Below are 24,381 nucleotides of genomic sequence, written 5' to 3' on the forward strand. Positions count from 1 at the left end.
ACTCCCGGCCGGGCCGCGACCTCGCGGGCGGCGCGCGCGGCGGCGGCGGCGGCGGCTGGGGCGCGGGGCTGGGGCCGCCCGGCCCTGGGCGCCCGCGGCCCCCGGGGCAGCTGACGCGCGGAGCGGCCGCCGGCGCTTTGTGAGCGGCGCGGACAACAAAGGCGCGGCCGGGCGGCCGGAGCCGGTGAGTGCGGCCCGCGGGGCGGGGGTGGTCGGGCGGACGGGGGACCGGGCGGGGGTCGCGGGCCGCGCACTGCGCGAGGCGGGCCGGCCGTGTGGCCCCGAGCGGGCGTCCCCGCGGGGCCGAGTGGGGGGGGGGAGGGGGGTCGGTCCCCGTCGCCCGCGATGGCCGGGCCCGTCCGCGCGTCCCCGCTGGCCGGCGGGGGTCTCTGGGGGCCCCGGCGGCTCCGGGGTCCCGGGCGTGGCTGCGAGTGCGTCCCGCTGTGCCTCGGGGTGTGCGAGCCCGGAGCCTGGGCCTTCCCCGTGGCCCTGGTGGGAGTGGGTGTCCCCCGCTCCAGGAGCGGCGTCTTCTCTGTCCGTTCGTCCCGGAGCCTGCGTGGCGCGGCCGTGTCCCTGGGTGTGTGAGAGGCCCCGGAGCCTGGGTCTTCTCTCCGTGTGTGGGTCTCTCCTTGTGTCATTTGAGTGTGTGTGTGTGTGAGTGTACGTCTTGCGTGTGACTGTGTGTACTCCCTACCCCCCCCCCACCTTCCCAGCCTCTGTGTCCCTTGGGTGTCCCATCCCTCTGCATGACTCCTGACTGCTCTTTGTGCATCAGTGAGAGAGAGAGAGAGAGAGAGAGAGCGAGAGAGAGAGAGAGCCTGTGCCTCATTTTCCGGGGGATTCCCAGGGCCTTCAGCTCCTGCTGCCGCTGGGGTCCACTTCTCCCTGTGCTGCTCTTGGGGGGTCCTGGGGTGGCCGGGAGTCAGGGAATGCTCCTGTCACCTCGGTTGCCGGCTGGCCTCTCCCACCCTGGACCCCTGCCCAGAGGCGGAACAGGGGCAGCCTCACAAAGGAGGGAGTGTGTGTGGGAGGAGAGGATGCCCTGGTCGGCCGGAAGGCCATGGCCGAGGGGGAACCTGCTCAGGCCTGGACGCTCCTGGAGGCCGGGGAGTGTGGCCGGGGTGCGCCCTGCTGAGGTGAAGGCTAGCCAGGGGTGGTCTCCTAGGGGGAGCCCAGGCCTGATGTGGGAGAGTATGGGGTCAGTTCTTCCTCTCTCTACTAGGGTGCCTGGGGGACGGGGGAGTGGTCCTGGGGCGGGGGTCAGGAATCTTCTTTTAGCCTGATGACCCTGTCTCCAGCCACAGCAGGGAGGGGGTGGGGGGGTGGGCTGTACTCTTCCACTGGCTCTGGAGCTGAGACATCACCTCAAAGTCCTTGGCCTTCCCGAGGGATTCAGCCGGGCAAAGACATGCCCTGCCTGCCTGGAGCCCCATCTGTTCCCCCACAGATGCTGGGGGCGGGGTGGGGGGGGGAGAAGACAGGCTGTGCTCCCTCATTAAAATGTTCAGCCCTTTCCCTGCGGCCCTGCCCGAATGGCCATCAGGTGCAGCCTCCATCCGTCCTTCCGCCCGGCGCGGCCCCCCCCCCCACGGTGTCCAGGCCTCAGGGACGTGGTCTAGAAAGGAGGGCACAGTCTGGAGATCTCGGGGCTCCCTGTCACTGTGGGTTGGGGGCTCTCCTCCTTCGTCGAGGTCTCAGGGTGAAGCTCAGAGCCCTCCTCGTGGCTTGTGAGGGCCCCGCTTTGTGCCCCTGTTTGGTGCTCACTGTGCCCCATCACACTTACCCTCCTGACATCCCCTGTCCCCCTCCTTTTCTGCCAGAGAGCCTTCCACTCACTCTTCTCTCTCTCCCTGCTAAGTTGGCCCCCATCCTTCACTTCTTTATTCCTCGTTCAGGAGTCTCTTCTTTGGTCAGCCAGGTTGGCCGAAGAATTCTCATTCATGGGGTGGGGCATGATCTCCGGGTCATGAGTTCAAGCCCTATGTTGGGCATGGAGCCTGCTTTAACAATAAAAGAGAGAATTCTGGTCCATGATGCTCTTAGGGCCCTCATTCTGGTGGGGACGGCTTGTTTCTACTCCCCCCCGGGGACGGCAAGCCTTTGAGAGCAGGGACCATGTCCGTCCTTGATCAGCCAGCCTAGAACGGTGCCTGACACACAGTAGGTAGTCTATAAATAGTTGTCACTTGAGTGGGTCCGGTAACTGATGGTTCGGAAGTTCTGCTATTTCAGGTTTTCACTTTGGAGGAGTCTGGGGAGGAGGGAAAGCCAGTGAACTCCTCGGGCCCGGGTACCAGGTTAGTGTAAGGGGGACGCCTATTGTTAATCAGATTAATTAACATATTTGTTTCTGGTAAGTGCCAGATAGATGTTGGGCTAGTTCTTCGCCAATGTGATCTCTTAAACCGTGGAAAAGAGCAGAGTGGAAAGAATATAATCTTCTTGGACCAGCTTTGAAAAAATAAAGTAGGTGAGGTTACATAAATGCATAATATAAGCGTCTCGTATATAAATGTATATGCATATAATTGTGATAATAGCGTATTGTTCTTTCGCATCCACTATCTCTTTGTTTCTAGACAGCCCTGCTAATTAGGCAGGGAGGACGGGTTCACACCCATTTTACAGATGAAGAGGTGAAGCGTAGCATTTAAGCGACTGCCTAAGGTCACAGTCAGTGAAGGACTGAAGCCTCAGTCTCCTTGATGGCCCAGTCCTTGCTTTCTTCTGTGAGCTTGTGGTTGGTGCCTTTGAATTCTTGTCACCTGGCTTGACAGTGGTGAAGGAGCCACTGTCCTTACCCTCAAGGGGTCTGAAGTCCAGACACAGGAATCAGAGTTATAAATGGGGGAGCGGGGTGGGCCCGTGTTCTCTTTCCATCCCGCTGTGCCTCCTGGGCCCCAGCTCAGCTTCTTGGCCTTGCTGCACGGCCTCAAAGCCACCTTCCTTTGGGGTCCTGCTTCCCAGCACACGGGTGTGCTCCAGCACTCCCCTTCCCAGCTCTCTGTTCGGCGATGTCACCCTAGCTTGAAATTGGCCACAGGGAGAAATCAGCGTACTGTGAATCAGAGGTCCCCCCGCCCCAAGAGCTAGTTGTTAGACATTTACCAGCACACCACGGGGATCTGGCAGTGAACACCTCGGGCTCTGCCCCTCCCTGAGGCTTGCACTCTCGTGTGACACTTCCCTAGGGCTGGCTTAGAGTCCTCATGGATTCAAAGTGAAAGGGGCAGGCGCCGGGCTGGGCCCACTGCCGCGTTAGGGGTCATAAGTCGCCCTCACATGAGCTCTCCGGTCCAGAAAGGAGTTGTTTTATCCCAGTGGGTTGATGGAGGGGGAAATGGGATGAGAAGGAGCAATTAATCGAGGGCCCGCTTTGCCCTTGATTGAATAACCACTCACGGTGGCCCAGGCATTTGGGAAGCAAAGTGGCGGTGGGGCCTGAGGACTGTGGACAAATCAGACAGCTCAGGGCTGAAGATGTGACATCCAGGACACGGGTGGCTAGAGCTGTCTGGGTCTGGCTTAGACAACGGCGGGCGTGACCCATCCCTAGGGGTTCGGGGACAGCGTGAGAGACAGAGTCAGACTATTGAGTGGACAGGCTGCATGTGGCCCCTGGATAATCTGAGAGCCCCGGGCGGGAAATGGACACGCTCACGCTTAACCTGCAGGGGAGTGCAGCAGAATGGGGTGGGGAGAGGAAAAGGGTCCGGATAGAAGGAATAGCAGCTGCAAAGGCTCAGAGGCGCGGGCTGTTGGGGGATGAGGTGTCAGGTGAACCAGAAGTCTGCAGGGCTTGTGGCAGAGCCGAGGTCTCAAGGCGGAAGGCTCTGCGTCATCTGGGAACCAGCTCAGATGACGGGCGCTGTGCTCTGTGGGTCACCCCCTCCCCTGCAGAGCTTTAAGGTTTCTGGCACCTTCTTGTCGTCCCCTCACCCTGCTGCTGCTCCAGCCCGGTTATCTGTGTGGCCGGTGGAGTCTTTAGAAAGATTTTCAGGGGCACCTGGGTGGCTCCGTCGGTTGAGCGTCCGACTTCGGCCCAGGTCATGATCTCGCAGTCCGTGAGTTCGAGCCCCGCGTCAGACTCCGTGCTGACAGCTGGGAGCCTGGAGCCTGCTTCAGTTTCTGTGACTCCCTCTCTCTCTGCTCCTCCCTTGCTCGCACTGTGTCTCTCTCAAAGCTAAATAAACATTAAAAAAAAAATTAAAAGGAAAAGAAAGATTTTCATTTTAATATCAGGCCAAACAAAACAGAACGGAGAAGGTGAGCCTGCGGGGCTCTCCCCACCCCTCGCTAATAGCAGAAAAGCCAAAGATAAAAGTAACTGATATTTAAGTGACCCAGTATTTTTGGTTGCCTTTGCTACACCTACCCTTTAGATAGGCAGCCGGTTGAGAGCTTATGTGTTTAAAGACAAGCCGTGTTTACTTTACGTCGAAACCTGCCCGACACTTTTCTTGCATGTTTGTTCAATTCCCATACTGACCCTGCAGGTAGGTGTTACCATCCCACCTTACAGATGAGGAAACAGAGTCTTAGAGAGGTTGTGCGGCTTTCCCAAGGACGCTGTGTCTGTAAGTGGCAGCATTGGAGCCAGGGAGGCCCTGAGATCCTTCTCCACTCGATTTCCTCCTCTCTTCTGTTTTCTGCTTCCCTTTGAGGAGGGGAGGGAGAGAACTCACCACGGGTCGGCAATCTCAACACACTCTACTAGTCTTTGTTTGAAGTTACTTGTGTGTTTTTTTAACCCACGTAGCTGGGTTCCTCACTTTGTGGCTTGGGGTCAAGGCTGAGAACAGAACCACATGCCCCGATGGGCCCCCTGGGCCTGGTCTCGGGGAGGGGCTAATGATAATGGCTTATGTTTACGGAGAGAGCTGGTACTGATAACTCTCGCATCTATGGAGTGGCAGGATGTGGCTCACCGGAGCTGGAGCTTGTTCAGTCCCTGGCCATCCCGCGAGGTAGCTTGTGTCGTCCTGTCCCTTTTGCTCCCAGTGATGTGGAGGCCCGGGGCCCCGCCTCCCTGAGGGTCAGCACTAGTCAACCTCATTCTGCTTGTCCGGAGCCCCAGCTCTCCACCCCAGCGTCCGGGCCTGGCCTGGCCGTGCCTTTGATGTCCCCTGGAAGTGGTACCCACACGCTGCGGGAAATAGGGGAGCGGAGCTGACCCCTTGGCCGGAAGCGCGGGTTGTGCCCCCCTCTTCGTTAGAGCCTGGTGCTGAGCTCCCGCCGCCAGGGGATTTATCTCCCCACCGACCTTTCTGTCGGGAGGGTGGTCTTGACCTAGCCCCTTCCCCCACTTGTTTGCAGGTGCACCCCCAGTCCAGGGCAGGGCGGGTGGTGGGGGTGGCCCCTACCGGTGACTGTGTGTGGGACCCTAGGCGAGGCGACATTTCTGGCTCTGGCCCCCTCCTCCTCCTGGAGAGCCTGGCCTCTGGGCAGAACCCCCCTTCCAGCGGCTGCCTGATTGGTATGCGTCCCTGAACTCCGGCCATTAGCACACAAGGCGGGAACCAGCTCCCATTTCTTCCCTGTCTTCATTGTTTGAAGTGGGCAGACTTGGAAGGAGCTTTAAAAATGCGGCCTTTTTATTCAATTTCCCTAGAAAAACAATGGTCTAAATGAAATGGAAGAATGAAAGTCTCTGGATATTGAAGAAAAATAGTCCTGAGCCCAGACATGGCCCAGAACCTTTGAGTTTCTCTTGAAGCACGGGTTTATCTTACTTTAAATTATGCCCATATTGCATGACCATTGAAGGAAACTTGGAAACCACGGAGGGAAGGAAATGAAAATCTCCCTTTATTCCATCACCCGAAGACGGCCTCTCTCCACATCGTGGGGCACATGGGGCATTTATCTGGGGACTGGTTTGCTCGTTCGGCGGGCCCCTGTTTCTGAAGGGTCAGGCCAGTGTTGGGCGCGGCAGGGGTGTGTGTGGGGGGGGCGTAGACGGATTTGCTGCTTTGGGCGACCCGCTGGGTCCCTTTTTATTTCAACTTCCTCACTTCCTCATCTGTAAAATGGGGGTAACCTGGCAGCTGAGTCCCCGGGTGGGAAAGTGCAGGCGGGCTGCTGGGGACAGCGCCCGGTCCCTGAGGAGGTCCCTGAGGAGCTTAGCCGTGCTGGTGGCTGTCACGCTCGAGACCCGGCAGTAGCTTTGCCCTTGAGGGCCTTTCCTGATGGGGAAGAGACAATCCCAAACACATCAAACAAATTGATGAAGTAACTGCGGGTCATGTGATAAGTCCTGTGAAAGGAACAACCAGATATGATGTGATGGGGGTGAGTGGGGGGGTCAGGTTGGTAGTTGGGGGGGGCGGTGTATGTCCCGGGAAGGGTGGTGCAGAGTTTGTTAGCTGGAGGTGGTCCAGGGGGGGCCTCTCTGAAGAGAGACATTTAAACGGAGACCTAAATGACAAGAAAGAGCGCCACGCTCCGCCCCCCCCCCCCCAAAAAAAAACACACTGAGGGGAAAGTATTCTAGGCAGGGGTATAGCAAATGCAAAGGCCCTGAGGCCAGAATGGTCTTGGCCTGTTTAAGCGGCAGACGGTCTAGAGCCTGCAGCGGGCAAGGGGAAGAGGGCAGTACAGGAAGCGGCTGTGGACAGCAAAACAGATCGAGGCGGGCAGTTAGGACGGTTAATCTAGATGCAGCTGGAAGCCCTTGGAAGTTTGTTCAGTTCATTTCACATATATACCTTCATCAGTGAAATACAACCCCAAGACTCCAGCTGTCAATAGCTCTGTTAGGAAATTTACCTTCCCCCAGAGAATTTATTCAAAAATGATTTACTGAGTGCCTGTTACCTGGCGGTACTCGAGTAGGCGCTGTGGGCCGAGGGACAGTCACAAAGACCCGGAAGGTGAGGCCTCGCCTGCCGGTGGCCCACGGGGCCTGCGTTCCAGCTCTCCGACCCACCGCATCCCACGGGAGCCTTGTAGGCTCCGCTTTGGGCAGGATGCTCTGGCCGCGCGAGGGTGGTGGGGGGAGGACCAGACGCACCGGCGGGGGCGGGCTGGGCCCGGAGAAAGGGTGTGGGTGGTACGCATTTGAATTGGTTTTTTTTTTTTTTAACGTTTATTTTTGAGACCGAGAGAGACAGAGCATGAGTGGGGGGAGGGGCAGAGAGAGAGGGAGACACAGAATCTGAAGCAGGCTTCAGGCTCTGAGTTGTCAGCACAGAGCCCGACGCGGGGCTCGAACTCACGGACCGTGAGATCACGACCTGAGCCGAAGTCGGACGCTTAACCGACTGAGGGTACGCATTTGAATTGTGGCAGCGCAGTTGGACAGCTGGATTCGGGTTATCTGTCAGAGAGACAGCGGCTGGAATCGCTGGTGGATGGTTCACAGCAGGTGAGGGAAAGAAGAGGAATCCGACGTGTCCTGGAATCTTCTTATGAGTATGTGGGCGGTGTCATGAAGCAAGGTGGTGAAGGGAGGGCGGGAAGCATGGATTTTCGAGAATCAAGAGTCCGGTCCAGGTCACGTTTCTGTGAAGAGGCTGCTCAGAAGTCCTAGCGGGGAGCCCCCGGGCTGAGGTTCGGACTGGGGTGCCATTAGCGCGTCATCGGGGGCAGGTGGGACCTTCTGTAAGAGCAGCTTTGGGGGAGTGATGGGGCTGGGGTCCCAAGTGGCATTGGCAGACGAGACGCCAGCACGTGTGGCTGGCTTTTGAGATGCTGGGTAGGTGAGGGGGGGCCGGGAAAGGCATCTCAGTTGGAGGGAAGAGGGGACCCGGGAGGAGGAGCTCATTGAGTCCCCCAGCGAGGGCGACACAGGTTCCCGCGTTGCCCTCCCGTCACAGAAGGAGAGAGAGAGACGCCTGCCCGCAAGCCCGGGTCCACACCCAGGCCACCCGCGGCTCCCCCTACAACATTCCTATTCCGCAGAGGAGGCCGCCAAAGCGGATCAGTGAATGTGTTTTCACTGGTCTGTCCTTGGCGTTTCTGACTTCCTGTCCCACGTTTATGGAGCACCTGCTGGGAGCCGGGCACTGGGCTCGTGGGATGAAGTACGGTTCATCCTTTTTCTGGTGGGGAAGGTGGACAGGTAGCCGATGGGATGATGGGAGAGCGCCCAACCCAGGCGTGGGGGCTCCCAGGGGTTTCCCAGGGCAGAGTCTGAGCCAAGCAGCCAAGAGGCGGTTCAGGGAGGGGAAAAGGCTTCCGGGTGTGTGCCAAGGCTGGGGATGAGCACATAGTAGGGCCTGTCCCACCAGGGAGGGAGCTCTGGCCGATGCCCCTAAGTTGCTCTGTACCTCTGTACGTCTCACTAGGCGCTCGCCCTTTATCTTGAGCACTGGAGGGAGCCATTCAAGTGTTTGGGGCGAGGGAGGGCCATGACCAGAACGTTTTGTTCTGGGTGGAGCCTGCGTTGGAAGGGACAGGAGACACCAGGGAGACCTTTGGAAGAGATTACAGGCTCTCTGATTCCTAGATCATTCTGTGAACCCTGCTGCTGCCTTTTTTTCTTTTCCCAGAGATTTTGTTTTTAAGTAACTTCGCCCTACGTGGGGCTCGAACTCACGACCCCAAGATCGAGTGTCACACGCACGGCCGACCGAGCCAGCCAGGAGCCCCGACCCTGCTGCTTCTTTAGCGCTTCCCAAACTCAGCTCATCTCCCTTTCCCAAAAAGGTTCCCGAGGCTCAGAGAGTTTGAGCAACTTGCCTGCGGTCACCCAGCATAACAGGGCATCCAGGCTGGGGGTCTGGTGCTTTGAGGGAAACAGTCAGAGCCTCAAGGGTAGAAGCCGGTGGTGAGTAACCCCTGGGAGGGGCCCACTGGAGGCTTTAGTTGAATGTTGTCATCCCCTAGTGTCCCTAGTGCTTCTAGATGTTTCACCCCTCACCCCGGGCTCTCTTGCAGAGAATGGGCGGTGCTTGTGGGAGGGAGGAGCTGGGCTCTTGCCGGGAACTGGGAGTTGGCCTTCGGAGCCAGAGCCCCACGGGCTGTATTAGCAGTTTCCTGGGCACTGGCTTCCTCCCCAGTGAGTGAGTGGAAAACCCTCTGGGGCTAGGCTAGGTCACGCGTGGCCGGCGAGGGAGGGCGTCCCTGCTGGGGAGGGCCTCTGTATTTCACATGCGCGGGGTAGAGGCCTCATCCTCGGGTGGAGGGGAGGGTCGGGAGAGATGGGGAGCAGAGCCCTGCCCCTTGTGGGCCCTAACACTCTGGGCGGATAAGTGTCTTGCCTCCCTGGAGTCTTGGTGACCTCATCTGTGAAGCAGGGATAGTATGAAATGTGATTGCAAAGGACTGAAAAAATAACCAGTGTTTGCTGAGGGCCCAGAGGGCGCCAGGCACTATGTATTCATCTTTCTGTTCTTGGTGGCAGTTTTGCGAGGCGTGCGTAGTGATTACCTCCATGTTCTAGACGGAGCAGCTGAGGAACAGAGAGGGTAAGCAGTTTGCCCCAAACCACACAGCTGGCGAATGGCAGAACTGGACCCCTGATCCGCCTGACTCTGGAGCCCTCCTTTGCAAGCCCTCCGGTCCCCGTCAGACTGTTCAGCCGGGCCCTTCCCTGGCACATCACCTGATGGAATCTTGTGGGGACCCCAGCGTTCTGTCCACCCCACTTTGGGGCTCCCCATCTAGTCCAACTCATCCCGTCCCCGACTCTGCTCGGAGCCTTGATGTCCTCTTTTGCAAAATGGGCAGGTTGAGAATCTGGAGTCTCTACCAGTCGTGGTAACCCACAAATCTAAGATCCAGGTTCCTAGGAATCCATGAGTCAGACATTTGCCACTTTCCCTGCTTCCCGGCCTCCGTCGCCTGGGGAGCCAGGGGAGACTAAAGTGAAGAAACAACTGTGAGAGCCCGACGGAGAGCAGCCGATGATAGAGCGTGGGTTGTGCACCACCTTGCGCCCAGCAGAGAGCCGGGTGTCGTTGGCTGTGCTGTGGATGTGCGGAGTGAGGTGCAGAGAGACTGGCGAACTTTCCCGAGGGTCCAGTGACAGCTCCCTGTGTGCGAGACGCTTCCTCCGCCACGTCCCCTCCCACGGAGCTCTCTACAAAACCATCTCTTTGGGGCCCCAGGTGGGAAAATCCACCCCAAGCATCCATCCACGCTTGAGAAACGGCCATGAGGGGCCCGTGGGGAAACTTCCGTGAGTCACCATGAAGCCCAGCGAAACGACAGCGGCAGGGAGAGCAAAGACAGGGCTGCGTCCACCACTGGGCAGAGCTCAGCCCCGCCTGGCAGCTCGGCCGGAGAGTGGTCTTGGCTGTTTACAGAGAAGGGGACTTGGGACCTGGGAGAGGAATGGGAAACAGGAGCGAAGGTGGGATGATGGGAGTCAGAGACTCGTTTAGAACTGGAAGGCCCTTCTGGGATCACGTAGTCCGGGCTCCTGACTTTATGCACGGAGACGTCTTAGTCTGGAGACGGGCTGTGACTTGCCTCAGGTTGCACACCCAGTGAGGGCAGACCCCGGAACAGAAGGAGATTCGGGAAGCTGGATCACCCGCCTCAACTCCTGGCTGCTTTCCGTGGGCGTGACTTCCTGCCGGGTCCTGCCCACCCCCTCTCCTTCCCGTTGGAATAAACGCAGACACGATAGTAATCAACAAAGGGGATCATCTCGCTGAATGCTCAGCGAATGGTCGCTGGAAAGGACTCGGGGCTGGCTGTCTTGCTCAAGTCCCACTGCCCCCATCTCCGGGCCCTGTGACTTTGGGCAAGGCACGTTCCTCCTCATCACTGACAACTTGCTTCGTGTGTACCATGATTTAAGCAGATTCTGAAATCGCAGGACTTTTCAGTGCCTTTAACATGCTGAGTATTGTTGATGTCCGGGGGGAGAGCCCTACTCTGGTTCTTGTGTAGTTTTGGGCCACTGAACACCTCTTTTCTTCTGTGGGTCCCTATTAGCATATTTCCAGACAATATCAGTGTTCCCTTGAATATGCAGCCTGAGAAACCCTGATGTTGGTGGTTCCTCAGGACTGTTTTTTTTTTTTTTTTTTTAAAGTTTATTTATTTAGAGAGAGAGAGAGTGCACGAGAGAGCGAGCGGCAGAGGGGCAGAGAGGGAGAGGTGGGGAGAGAGAATCCCCAAGCAGGCTCCACACTGTCAGCGTGAAGCCCAATACAGGGCTCAAACTCGCGAACTGGGGGATCATGACCTGAGCCGAAATCGAGAGTCTGACGCTGAACCGACTGAACTACCCAGCTGCTCCTACTCGGGACCGTTTTAAACGTTTAAACTCAAGAAGCTGGCATGTTTTCCTGGGGCAGCGAGACGGGCCGAGATGCCCAGGGCTGGCTGCCCGTGCTCGGCTGAAGGTGTTTCCCAGGATGCCTGGCTCACCTGGGAGCGGATGTCAGGGAGGGGCAGAGCCTCCTCTGCCGGCCAGGGCAGCCTGGGACCATGGAGTGAGCCTGGGACCCCGCCACCTGCCTTCTATCCTGGCTCTGGCCCTCACTCTTGTCTGACCTGGGGCAAGTCGCAGCCCTCTCTGGGCCTCAGTTTCCTCATCTGTAAGATGAGAGGCCTGGCTCGGTGATCTGTTGGTTCCTTTCAAGGCTGACGTTCTGAGGAATGGGCACATTCGGTACCTCTGACCTCTTCCTGTCATTTGTGGGGTTTCTTGGTGTCACTGAAGTTGTCACCCCCCCCCCCCCCGGAGGCGAGGTGTGTGCGCAGGTGCACGTCAGGTGGTCTCAGTGCCCCGGGGACCCCACGAGCCAGGAATTCTCGTACATCTGTGTATTGTAGGCTCGCCCAGACTAAGAATGCTGATTCTTGGGCCTCACCCCAAGAGGCTCTTAAGTTTGTGGATTGGGGTTGGACCTTAGAATCGACCTTTTTGAAAAAGCCTCCTCACTCAGGGTACCTGGGCGGCTGTCGGTTAAGTGTCTGACTCTTGATCTCGGCTCAGGTCTTGATCTCACGGTTGTGAGTCTGAGCCCTGTGTTGGGCTCCTCACTGGATGTGAAGCCTACTTAAAAAAAAAAACAAAAAAAACCCCTCCTCTCGCAAGTGGTTCTGAAGTCAGTAGCTCAAGGGCCACACTTTGCAAAAGGCTGTTAGACTCTCTTTGAATGAAAACGTGCTTCAGAGAATGATCTGCTGGGATTGGTGGTGCCTCTGTCTGGCTCTGTTCAGAGATGCCCTCATCCGTGGTCACAGCCTTCAGTCGCCGGTGAGACCTCTCTTCCCCATCAGCTAGTGTTCCCCAAGCCTGGCTGCTTACTGGAGTTGCCAGGAAGCCTTTGAACAAAATACGAATTCTTGAGTCTCACCCTTGGAGATTCTACACAAGTTAGATCTCAGCTGAGACCCAGAGATCTCTATGTTTAGAAGGCTCCCTAGGTCTTTTGTTCATTTGTTTGTCATTCATTCAACAAATATCTGTCAAGGCTTGCAGTGGCCTGGCCCAAGGGAGGGCATCGAGGACGTGATTGTTAAGCCAGACCCTGTCTTGGACGTTATGTTACTTATGCTGCAGCCTGGTGAAGGAGCTAGACTGCGATGACGTGGGAGTGCTCGGCCAGGATAGGGGAACATGTGTCTAGAAAATGGTTGGGTTGGACTAAATACCTGGGGCAAAGCTGGGATCCCTGGGTAGCTGAACTCCGTAAATTCCAGGTTGAAGTAGAAGCCCTAAGCCCAGTGGCCTCTGGTCACTACCTATGGACTCCTGTCGTTTGCTCATCACTTACTCATTTTATTTATTTACCCGTCTGCCCATCCATCCTTTCATCTATCCATCCATCCATCCATCCATCCATCCATCCATCCACCAACCCGTTTATCCATCATTTGTCCACCCATGCATCCACTCACCCATCTATCCATCTATCTACCCATCCACCCACTCACCCATCCATCCACTCACCCATTTATTATCATTCACCCACCCATCCACCCACCCATTCATCCACCATCCACAACCCATCCACCCACCCATTTATCCATAATCCACCCATCCATCCATCATCCACTGTCCACTCGTTAACTCACCCATTAACCCATCTACCCATTAACCCGCCCATCTACCCACTCATCCACCCATCCATTCACTCATTCACTTACCCACCCACCCAGCCATCCATCCATCCAACATCTCTTGAATCTCTTACCATATGCTGAATGCTATGCTGGGTACTGGAGGGACACAAATGAAAACCATTGTTTCTGCCCTCAAAGAACTCACAGTCTGGTGGGGGAGTCAGAAAACAAAGCAAATGGTTCTAGCCCAGCATTAGGTGTCCAGCTCTCCCAGTGGGCGCCATGGAAGATTTCCCTGAAGTCGGTTTGTGTTAAGGCTCAAAATGAAGGTGAGAGTGTCCCAGGCAGATGAGGTGGGGCATGGCTTCCGGGCCAAGGAAGGGTCGTACCCTTGGGAAGGCAGGTCACTGTGGCTGGGGCAGCTGGGGGGAGCCTCTGCTCCTGGAGCTCAGGTTGTCTTTTGTTTTCCCTGTTTGTTTCCCCATGAGGCTGGGTCCATAGTAGGCGCTCAGCAAACATTGGTCTTTGGTGAATGCGGCGCGCTGAGGAGCTTGTGGCTCTGGGGCTCTGGACAGAGTGCAGGCAGGGGAGTGACACCCTCACGCGGGCTCCCTCTGCTGGGCAGGGGAGAATGGGGAGGGGGGATGGAGGGGCCTCCCCAGCTCCCACCCTTCCTTGGCCTCAGCCTTCAGCTGTCTCCTCGTGCAAGTCAGAGCCGTGGTGCTCCTGAAATCTTGGCGAGCCCATGACTGCTTTCCAACAGTGGGGTCTCTGCCGTAGGTCAAGGGCTCTGCTTCTGTTGGGGGTAGTGGTGAGAAGACAGCAAAATGTTGGGGGTGGGGTGGGGACGTAAGTAGATGCGATGGCAGCTAGGAGCCTTGGCTTTTGGTTTTGATCCCCACTGCTGCCTCTTATTCTCTGTGTGTCCTGTGTCTCCCTGCGGTTCAGTTGTTTCCCAACCTGGTCCTTGGGCCGATTCAGAGAATTGTCCCATGTCAAGCGCTCAGGACAGTGCCTGGCACACTAATGAATGTTAGCTGAAAGGTGGAGCTTTGCAGACAGTTGTGCTGGGTGGCTTGGGTGGCTGCGTATGGATTCTTCTAGGAGCCAGAAGATCTGGTTCGAATCCCACCTCTACCTCCCGACTACCTGCAGAGATCCTGGCCAAGTTGACTCAGGCTCTGAGCTCGGATTTTTCTCATCTGTGAACTAGGGATTGATGCCCTGTGGGGCTGCTGGCAGGAGCCTGGAGTCCAACGGCCCGTTTCCTGCATGGGGCCTATTGCTGTGGTCAGAAAACCTGGGTCTAAGCAGATAGAAGAGAAGACTCCACCTGATGAGGGTGGTGTGGACAAGTGGCCTCCCCAGCCCACAGGCTCTGGGGGGTCAGTCTTGGCTCTATTGTGCCACCTCTCGGCCGTGGCCTTCCTCTTGGTATGCCCTCCGTGGTTTCCGGGATCCTGTGGAAATGGATCATTCCGTGACTGGGGCTCTGGGTGTTCAGAGGAGGGTGACACGGGGCAGCGGGTTGGACGTGGTCCGCAGGGGCACTGGGGGCAGGGACTGTCTTCCCCCAGCCAGGCTAGATCTGGGTGCCCTGGAGAGACCAGGGTGGTTTCTTTTCTTTTTTTCTTTTTAATGTTTTATTTCTTTTTGAGAGAGAGAGAGAGAGAGGGCGGGGGGAGTGCACGAGCAGGGGAGAGGCAGAGAGAGAGGGAGACAGAGGATTCCAAGTAGGCTCCATGCTGACAGCAGAGAGCCAGATGCGGGGCTTGAACCGACTAACCTTGAGCTTTGCGAGCCAAAGTCAGATGCTTAATCGACCGGGCCCCTCCCAGGCACCCTGGAGACCAGGGTTTCTGATCCCTGTCAGGGGCTCAGCACCCCTGCTCTCCCACCTCCCGTTCTAGCTGGATTTGAATTCCCAGGGCCCAGCGACTCGGTCGGTCATGCTGGGGCCCCGGAAGATCTGGGTCTCAAGCAGGTATATCTAGATCTGAATGTGAACCCGTTTGGGCTGGCTGCCTGGGGGGCTACCAGGGTCTGAGTCCCCCGCCCCAGCTGATGGCCGGGATAAGTGGGCACCCCTGGGGGAAGAAAAGGCACCTGCCCTAAGCGAGGTAGCTGCCTTCAATTGCCATTACCGTCCAGTGGTCAGGGGCTGCCATGTCTGGTTTATAGTGAGGGGGAAACTGAGGCTACTTTACACGGCCAATGGGGTGGGCCTGGTGTGGGAGCTGGGGAGGGGTCTGCCTGCAAAGCCCGTGCTTCCCCCCGGCCCCCGGTTTTCCCCTCCTTGCTGCCGTTAGGACCACGCACGCTAGGATGCTGGTGTCTCGTAGGTTTGCTCTCTGGCTTCTCTGAACCCAGGCCTCAGACTCCCCCTTTGCAAAGTGGGGACAGGCTGTTTGGGGTCCCCGGCAGGCAGGACCAAGCCCAGGACAGCCGAGGGCCGTGGTGCTGCGGGCAGGAGCACAGGGCGGTCTCTCCGCTCGCGGCATGCGAAGCTCTGCTGGGGCCTGGGCTGGGGCTTGGGAGTCGTAACCTCACTAGCCACCAAATAAGCCTTCTCTTGAAGACGATGCACGAGGCACTGCGGGGACAGCCAGGGCCCAGCCACCGTTTCTGCCCTCCTGGAGTTGTCACACCAGTAAGAGTGAGGACACAGATCGGAGCCTTCAGGACCTGGATCAGGATCCTGTGTCTGATTAGCTGTGTGATCTCGGGCAGGGCCTCCGTCAGTGGCTCCCTCGGGAAGATGGGAATCCCAGCTCCTGCTTCCTCGGGCCATCGTGAGGATGAAGCGATACGGTATTTGCAGAGCCCCTGGCACATAGTAGGTGCTCAGGAAGGTCCTCACGTGCTAGTCGTCTAAGCTGGCAGTGACCAGCAGGTCTTCAGGGTGAGTGGAGGCTGCCTCCCCCACGACGCCAGCAGCCGGGAACAGCATGGGTGGTTCTGTGGGCAGCTGGCGACGGGGCAGAACGGGGCATCAGCTCCGCCACGGGGTGGGCGGGATGTGGGGCTGAGCTCGGCTGGGGAGAGAGGGACGCGTTGGCTTTCACGTCCTACCTCCCCCTCCCTGCCCCCAGCCCTGTAGGCAGAGGCAGCCCTAACGTGGCCTTTGGCTGTTTTCACAGTCAGGGAGAATCCGAACCCCGGGAGGGGAAGTGACGTGCCCAGCGTTGGCGGGAGCTGGTGACAGAGCCGGGCTGACCCTCAGCCCGAGGCCCACCCGATCCTGACGCTGTGTTTTCAGCGGGCTGGGGTAGGTCCCTGGGGGCTGCGGGGCTCCCTGACCTCCCTGGCCTGCCCCGGGGCCAGCTATGAACAGAATATTCTGTGTCCCACGATTCACAAGACTGGCCTTTCCTCTGCCAAGAGACTTTTCGCTTTCCTTTCTTTTGCTTTTCCCTAATAAGGTCTCATGTGGCTGTCTCAGCTCTCTTGAGGCCTGGAGAGGCTGTGGCTTTGCCTGGGGAAGGCTGTCCCAGCACAGCTCCGGCCACAGCTGCCGGGCTGCAAAGGCCCAAATGTGGGAAAGTTCAAGGGGAGGCCAGATAGAGGCTTTGGAGCCGCGCAGACCCGGCTGGCCTGCTCTCCAGCTGTGTGATCTTGAGCAAGTCCCTTTGCCTCTCTGAGCGTGTTTCCTTCATTCAATCCAACCAGCATTCGTTCAGGCCTGTTAGATGCCAGGTATGACGCTGGACGTTTCAGGCAGAGCCGTGAACAGACTCTGGGGCTTGAGGCCTCCGCATTGAGTGGGAGACTTGCCTGGGGGCCTGGCTCTGTACCTGGACGCTTGGGGGGTCTCCTCAAGTCACATGTGAACCACCACGCAGGGCTCCGTTTTTTTGAATGGAAACTACGCCAGGATGGTGAGAGCGGCCCGGCTGGGACTTCAGGTGAATGACGGCCGTGGGATTTCACGCTTCCTAGCCGCCAGGCGGGGAGGCTGCTTCTAGAGACACGGCATTGATTTTCTATGTCCGCTGCTGACGTGAGCCAGTGTGCCCGGCTGTCAGCCCAGGCTGCCGCGTTCCCATGTGTGCCCCGACCTTTGCAAGGAGGAAACGCAACCCGGGTGGCGTCCGAGGGCGGTCCACCCCCCCACCTGCCCCCGACACGTGGCGGGCACCCGAGAGGTGTTGGTTCAACTAACAAGTGGGGCGGTGGCATCGGGAGCACATCCTAGTGGGGGGTGTGGTTGATGTGGGGAGGGAGGGACAGCTGGCACAGGAGGGTGTCCTAGGTAGGAGGGAGGAGCCTTTTTCTGAGCCACTCCAGAGGGCAGACCGAGCGCAGGTTTTAGACCCTTCCAGGGTGGGGCGAGGGAGGACCCAAATAGGGGAGTGTGATGTGGGACAGTGACTCAGGCTGAGGGTAGGCACAGGTGCTTATGGAATACCCTCTCCGTGCCAGGCACAGGGCTAGGCTCTGTGAGCCCCATCAGGGCGAGACCCGGGGTGGGGGGGGCTTTTCCTTTTTTGTCCACTGATGTATCCCAAACACCTGGAACAATACTTGGCTCACGGAGGTGCCTTAGAAATACGGGTTGAATGAATGAACGCGTGTATTATTTAGCTGGGTCCCAGCAGTGTCATTAGACCCAGTTTGCAGATGAATAAACTGAGGTGTAGAGAGGTCAAGTCATACAGCTGCTGTAACTGCTCACGTTGGGTCGGGATTTGGAGTCTGGGCTGCCTGATTCTTTTCTTATTTATTTATTTATTTTATTTAAATTATTTATTAATTTTATTTATTTATTTATTTATTTATTTATTTATTTATTTAATTTAAATGTTTATTTTCAGAGAGAGAGAGAGAGTGCGCGTGCCTGAGCAGGGGTGGGGCAAAGAGAGAGAATGCCAAGCAGTCTTCACGCTGTCAGCGCAGAGCCCTCCTTGGGGCTGCATCTCATGAATGTGACATCAGGACCTGAGCTGAAACCGAGAGTCGGAGGCTCAACCGGCTGAGCCACCCATGCGCCCCTGGGCTGCCTGATTGCAGAGCTCGTGCTGAGTCTTTAGAGCAGGGTCCTCAGGAGGGAATTCTTTGGCATTTCACCCTCCCAAAGACCCCTCTTCTGACAGTGCGGAGGGTGGGAAAATACAGAATGCTCGATGGAGGAACAATAGTGGGTTCGTGCCGTCGGTCCCTGTGGGTAACCCCTGCTTGGACCAGTGGGCGCTCTTTTAAGGACCCGGATTAGGAGGGCAGTCGATGCCGCCAGTTCTCGGGGTCCTTCTAGGTGTGGTCTGACATCACGGGCGTCCTCAGCCACAGTGCAGTGCCGGGGGGCACGTAGCCGTGCCCACACCGGTCGGCACAGGCTGTCCCCGTCCGGGTGTCTTTGTCTGGGCGAATCCCGGCTGTTCACCGGAACATGTCCCTGCCCTCAGCCCCCAGGTGGTTCCAGACCAGAATGCCCAGTGAGACTTAACGCCTTCACATCCAGCTGCTCCGGGGACCTGGGGCTGGCACCCGGAGAGAGGGGGCGCAGGGCAGCTAGAACCGTCTCCAGGGGCTCTGGGTCAGAGCACGGTCTGCTAGTCCCCCAGGACCTCCAGATATGCTGCCCTACGGGAGCCCTCTGCCACCCACTCCCCAGGGTCCTTGTGGCCCCATCTGCTCACCAGGGTGTCTAACCAAGCAGCTCGGGAGGGCCCCCTGCTGGCCGGTGGCTGGCTGTCCCAGCCCCATTGCCAGATGGTCTGGGTTCGAATCCCACTCCTCCCATCTAGCACGTAACCTCGAGCAGTTTTCTTGCCATTTCGGTGCCTCTGTTTCCTTATCTGTAAACGAGGATGATACCGGTCCCTCTCTCAGAGGGTTGTTGTGAAGATTAAGTAATTATATGAGTAAAGGGCCTGGAATCAGCCTGGGCGCTTAGCAACCAATTAATAAGTGTGAGGTGTTACGACCCTGATGTGGGCACTCCTCGGTGGCGGGGGGCAACCCAAGGAGCCGTTGCCTCTTGTCTGTGCCCAGTGCCGGGGCGCAGTCCTGCTTGTCCTGAGTGAATGAGTGCCTGGGCCTGGTCGTCGGGAAGAGAGAAGCGATGCCCTTGACTCCCATTGGACGCCCCCTTCCTACCTTCTTGCCTCCCTCTCTCTTGCTCTCCTGTGCCCATGTCGGTGTTTATTCGTGGTACCTGTTCCGTTCTCCTGCCACACTGTGAGCTCCAAGGAGCAGGGACCGATGACTAGATGGGTCCTAGTGTTGAGCCATGCGCTAGGCTAGGCTTGGGGACACATCGGGGGAGTGGGGCATAACCCCTGGCCTCAGAGAGCTCACAGTCTGCTTGTTTATTCCTTAACCTAAGACGGCTGCTCGGGGCCGGAAAGGTGCTGAGAGAGGCACAAGGTGTGGCCTGTGCCCCAGGAGGTCACAGTCTGCCCCCTCCCTGCCTCCCGCCTTCTGTGTTCCAGAGGCCGGACCAGGTGGTGGGGACGCACAGAGAGGCACAGTCTGGTGTGGGAGAGCCACAGAGGCGGGTGAACACAGCGAAATGCGATTTCTTTTAGGCTCGTAGCCTGGCATTATCTACCATGGAGACCGGTGGCAACAACTCTGGTCTTTGTGTCCCCGTGAGTAATGACTGGCACGTTGACAGGCCAGTATCTGTTCTAGATCCTCAGAGGACTCGACCAGATGCCCTGGGACTTCCACCTTGGCACTGTTGACACCTGGGCCGGGTCATTCTCTCGTAGGGGCCGTCCTGGGCCGTCCTTGGGTGTGTTCAGCAGGGTCCCGGCCTCTACCCACTAGATGTCAGTAGCAGCCCCCTCCCCCGCCAAGTTGTGACAGCCAAATGTCTCCGGACATTGCCAAAACTCCCTGGGTGCGGGGCGGGGGGACAAAACCACCCCCAGTTGGGAGCCATTGCCTTAGATGGATCGGTGCAACTAATTGCCTAATTCAAGGTGGGATGGGAATTTTGAGATCCAATACTGCCTCCCCCACATGTTAAAAGAAAAAAAACAAAAGCAAAAGAGGGAAAAAAGAGCCCACAACATCCTGTATTCCTTGGATGCCTAAGCCATCCGGTTTGGCACAAAACGCAAACATCCATTGGGAGGTGGGAAGGCTCTCGGTGGCCCGACAGCTGTGTGCCTTGGCCCAGGCCACCCGGAGGCGGGGCCCCTGGCAGAGGTGACCCGGCCGTTGCCAGGTTTTTGTGTGCCCTGCTCTGTGTGGTCATGATGTAGGGCAGGCCATCGAATGACCCCATGGGGTACACGGGACGGGCGTCGGTCCTGGGAGAGCCAGAGTGGGCGGCCGTCCACTGATCCTTCTCCCTGCCCTCAGAGCGCGTACCGTGGTTCGTAGGGATGTACGCATTTGTGTGCCCTAAGTACATGTCTCCCTGCGGGACCGCGGCCTTTGGGAGGGCAGGCATCAAGGCTGCCTTGCTCATCGGCAAGTCTCCGGAACTTTCCATGGTCCCTGGTATACAGAGTGTGCAGTAAATGTCTGTAGGATGATTCAGGGGTGTGTTGGGGATCCAGAGAGATGAAGCCTGGCTTTTCTGTCTTGATCTGTCTGGTCTCCGGAGGGAGGGAATAGGCCCGGGAGAGCTCGGTTCTCACACAGATGGGATACGCGTAGGTGTGTGAACTCCATCACTCGCTTCTTGGTTTGTAGCCGGATCTGGAAGGAGGTGGGGTCCTTGTCCTCTGCCCAACACCCTGGCCGCAGCACAGACCTTGGATGAGCCTGGCCAAAGGCTCGGTCTTGGCAAGGAGTGGCCAGGTATCTGGGCATGCGTCCTCTGACCAGCAGGGAGCACCTGCTTGGAGTTCCGGACTCCATCCTTCCAGTCTGTAGGTCACTTGAGGATACTCCTGGTGCTGTGTCCAGTGAGAGCCCTGGGCACGCCGGGGGGTCACTGTAACTTTGTGGCCTGGAGGGGTGGCTTCCGTCCCCGAGTTCAGCAGAATATGTTTGAGATCGAGCAAGCGAATGGGAGTGTCCCCATACTCGCAGCTCTTCCCAGAGCCGATTCTCCATCCTGGGTGCTTTACGGAGAGGGGTCCACATCTGCAGCCGGCTCCCCAGCCCTGCTTCTGCCTGACTGCGCGAATTCAGGGAATCGCAATGTCTCCCTGATGCCACGGGCTGAGCTTCGGTCGTTTGCGTGTTTCGCGCCAACTAAGGGAACTTAGCGTTGCTGTCTGGCTTTGGGATCCTCCCCTTTCCTGACCGTGACCCCCTTTCCTGGAACCTTCACTTTGAAAGCGGCACGAGATGGGTGGAGGCTTTGGGGAGCTTGTATAGCCGAGGGTCAGCCTCAGGGTCAGGCAAGCTGCTGACGGTCCCCCGAGCACGGCACTGGGCACCCAGTGGGGGGTGTGGCATGGTCAGACACCGCACGAGAGGCCGCCCCCCACCGCCCCCCGTAGCCGCGGGACCTGGGACACTGCCGGTCCACATTGAAGGAGACACTTAGTTGTTCATTAATTCATTCAACAAACACGTTTTAAAAAACGCGGTATTCATTTATTTTGAGAGAGAAATAGAGAGCGCACAGGGGAGGAACAGAGAGAGAGGGTGGGAGAGAGAGGATCCTAAGCAGGCCCCGTGCTGTCCGCACAGAGCCCGACGTGGGGCTCGATCTCACAGAGATCACGACCTGAGCCGAAATCAGGAGTCGGACGCTCGACCGACTGAGCCACCCGGGCACCCAGCAAACATTTCTTGAGGTCCTATTGTGTTCCAGGCTCTCAGTGAGGCACTCTATGTGCTATTATCTCATTTAATCCTTAAAATAACCTACGGGGTAGGGATTCTTGTGGTTCTCCTCCGGAAGAGGAGCCCAGGGACAGAGCAGTAGAATAAATGTTACTGTCACAGAGGGTAAACCCAGCCAGGTTTGGCCACAGAGGTTACTCTCCTCAGAACAACACCTGGGGTATGATGGTGGCAAAAAAGGGTCACCTGAGGACCCCCGGCCACCACCACGGGGCCAGAGACCGCTTTAGAACAGGTGCAGCCCTGAGCGCAGCAGGCCCCCCATTTTCCACGGGCCAAGTGGCCACCACTCTGGGAGCGGGATGGGGGCAGGGGTGAGCTCTCAGCTCTCAGTGCCAAGGGCAGAAGCAGTGAGGGGAGGGAGTTGGGGACTTCTCTGTAGGGCCTGGGTGTGGGCCGCATCAGTTACCTGTTCCTGAGAGCCCCATTACTGGGTTGGTGAGCACCAGTTAGGACCTTGTTAAAGTTGGCCATGAAGGAGGACGGGTGATTGGAAGCAGCTCCCTGTGTGGGTCAGTGTCCTGGGTCCGGGGTTCAGGGCAAAGCCGTTTTGTGGTTGACATCACCCCTCAGTCTCCCTGCCACCCCCCCCCCCCCCCCCCCCGCTTCCAGCCCAGCCTCTCTGTTCCCCTTCCCCTAGGCCCAGGCAGTGCCTTCTCCGAAATGTGAAGTTAATTGCGAGGGGGTGGGATGGACCCCCTGGCCTGATGAGGGAGAGGCAGTTTGCCCCAGGGGAAAGATCCGGACACACCTCAGTCTAATCCTGGAGCTTCTGGACTTTGGACAAATCTCTCTCCCTCTCTTCAGCCTCAGTTTCCTCGTCTGGAGAATGGGGCCGATCCCACCGACTCGTGGGATGGTCTGCCCCCTTGTGGGGCTGGTAGGAAGACCTGAATTTCTGTCCCACCCTCCCAGGTGGGGAGAACAGAGAGCTGCTGGGAAATGCGCATCTTGCTTGGGGAAGGTGGCACGTTGTCACGGGGGTGGGGTGGGGGGGGGTGGTTTGGATCTAAGTGCTGGCTGCTTTGAGAGCTCAGCCAGAGCTATCCTGGGCCATGTCACCGAGGCCTCTGAATCCCTTGGGACTCGTGTAGGGCTTGTGTTTCAGGAGGCTTCAGATGCTGCCGGCCAGCTCGCCCTGCCTTGGTTGGGTGGACGGAGTATTTTTAGCTCTGAGTTTGCAAAGGTTTTTTTTTTTCCTGCCCAGACTTTTCTTGTGGGACAAAACAGACAGCCCGCTCCCCGAGAGAGGAAGAGCTTGGGCCTGAAGGGAAAGGGCTGGAGCCAGAGCGGACTCTAGTGGGCTTTGAAAGGGAGGCCTCCCCCACTGTCCACGGCCCGCCAGCCTATGCCGCAGCGCTGGGCTGTGCCCCGGCAGCCGCGCTGGAAGCTGCCTGCCCCTTCCTTGGAAAGCCGCACGCGTCCCAGGGTCTCCCACCTGCCTGCTGGAGTGGCTGGGGGGGGGGGCGGCCCTTGGCGCCCTGGGGTCCTGTCCCCTCTCCTGGTCACATGCCTCTGACTCATCAGAACAAGGACGTGGTCTTTTTGGGAGTGAGTTTTTAAAAATAGTCCAAGTCCTCCCTCCTGCCCTGCCCTACCCCTCTTGTGATCACACCCTGGCGTTGGCCCCAGACCTCTTTCCACACTGGTTTTGGGGAACCGCCTCTTGTACAGCTTGGCAGCGGGTTCGATTGGGAAGCTCTCCTGGGAGGAGCTGTCCCGGCCACGCGCTGACTTCAGAGAGGGAGGCACAGTCCTAGGAGCAGGTGTCCCGTGGGCCTTGGCCCCCGTCTCCCCTCCCCTGATGGTGACGGTGGGCCTGACCCCGGGGCCGGCGTGGGACCAGGGATCCCTTTATTGACTTAGCAGGTGTGTGTTGAGGCGTGCTGGGGGCCAGGCACTGCCCTGGGGCTGTGGATGGAGCAGTGAACAAAACGCTAATACTCCTGCCTCTGTCGAGTGCACGGCCCGGTAGGAGGAAACTGATAGAAGCAACCGAAACGTGCAGATGTCCAGAGGTGTTAAATGCTATGAAGGCAGGGCAGCGGTGTGAGGGGGATGTGTGTGTACTATTTTAAAGAGGATGGATGGGGAGGGCCTCTCTTTGAGCAGAGCCCTGGAGCAGGTGACAGAGCCATCCATGTGTATGTCTGGGGGAAGAGCGTTCCAGGCAGATGAAACAGCAAGCACAAAGGTCCTGAGGTAGGAACGTGCGTGAGGCGTCTGAGGACCTGCACGATGGTCCTTGTGACTGGGGTAGAGTAAGCTGTGTGGAGACGGGTAGGAGCTGCAGTTTGGGGTCGGGGGCACACCAGGCAGGGCCTTGTGGGGACCCTGGCTTCCATTCTGAACGAGGTAGGAAGGCGCTGGAGGGTTCGAGCAGCGGTGTGCCTGGGCTGCCGTGTCGTGAACAAAGTGCGTGGGGCAGGGGGGTGAAAGTGGAAACAGGAGACCGGTCTGGGGCTGTTTTAATGGTCCAGGTGAGAGGCGGTGACAGTTTGGCCCAGCGTGGCGGCAGAGGAGATGGCGAGAAGTCATCGGAGTCTGGATGCATTTAGGAGGCAGAGCCAACAAGGTTTGCTGAGGGGTTGGGAGAGAGAAGGGGTCAAGGCGAGGCGGAGGCTTGAGCTCCAGCCCCCCGCAAGCTGGCGCCGCCAT

General features: G+C 58.0%; 1 protein-coding gene across 7 annotated transcripts in view; it reads left to right on the plus strand.

The window, feature by feature from the left end:
- Positions 1-24,381, plus strand: part of ARHGEF10L (Rho guanine nucleotide exchange factor 10 like) — a 155,543-nt gene that overhangs the window by 15,539 nt on the left and 115,623 nt on the right. For 4 of the 7 annotated variants that reach the window (XM_045035162.1, XM_045035164.1, XM_045035165.1 and 1 more), the window contains exon 1: positions 48-184. The exons of 1 other annotated variant lie outside the window; for it this stretch is intronic. The gene's annotated coding sequence lies outside the window, so the exon portion shown is untranslated. Of the gene's footprint in view, positions 1-46; positions 185-24,381 lie in introns of those variants that run through there. 2 more of the 7 variants (XM_045035169.1, XM_045035166.1) reach the window with 2 other exon arrangements.

Source organism: Felis catus, chromosome C1 (assembly GCF_018350175.1).
Source record: "Felis catus isolate Fca126 chromosome C1, F.catus_Fca126_mat1.0, whole genome shotgun sequence".
NCBI classification, from domain to species: domain Eukaryota; kingdom Metazoa; phylum Chordata; class Mammalia; order Carnivora; family Felidae; genus Felis; species Felis catus.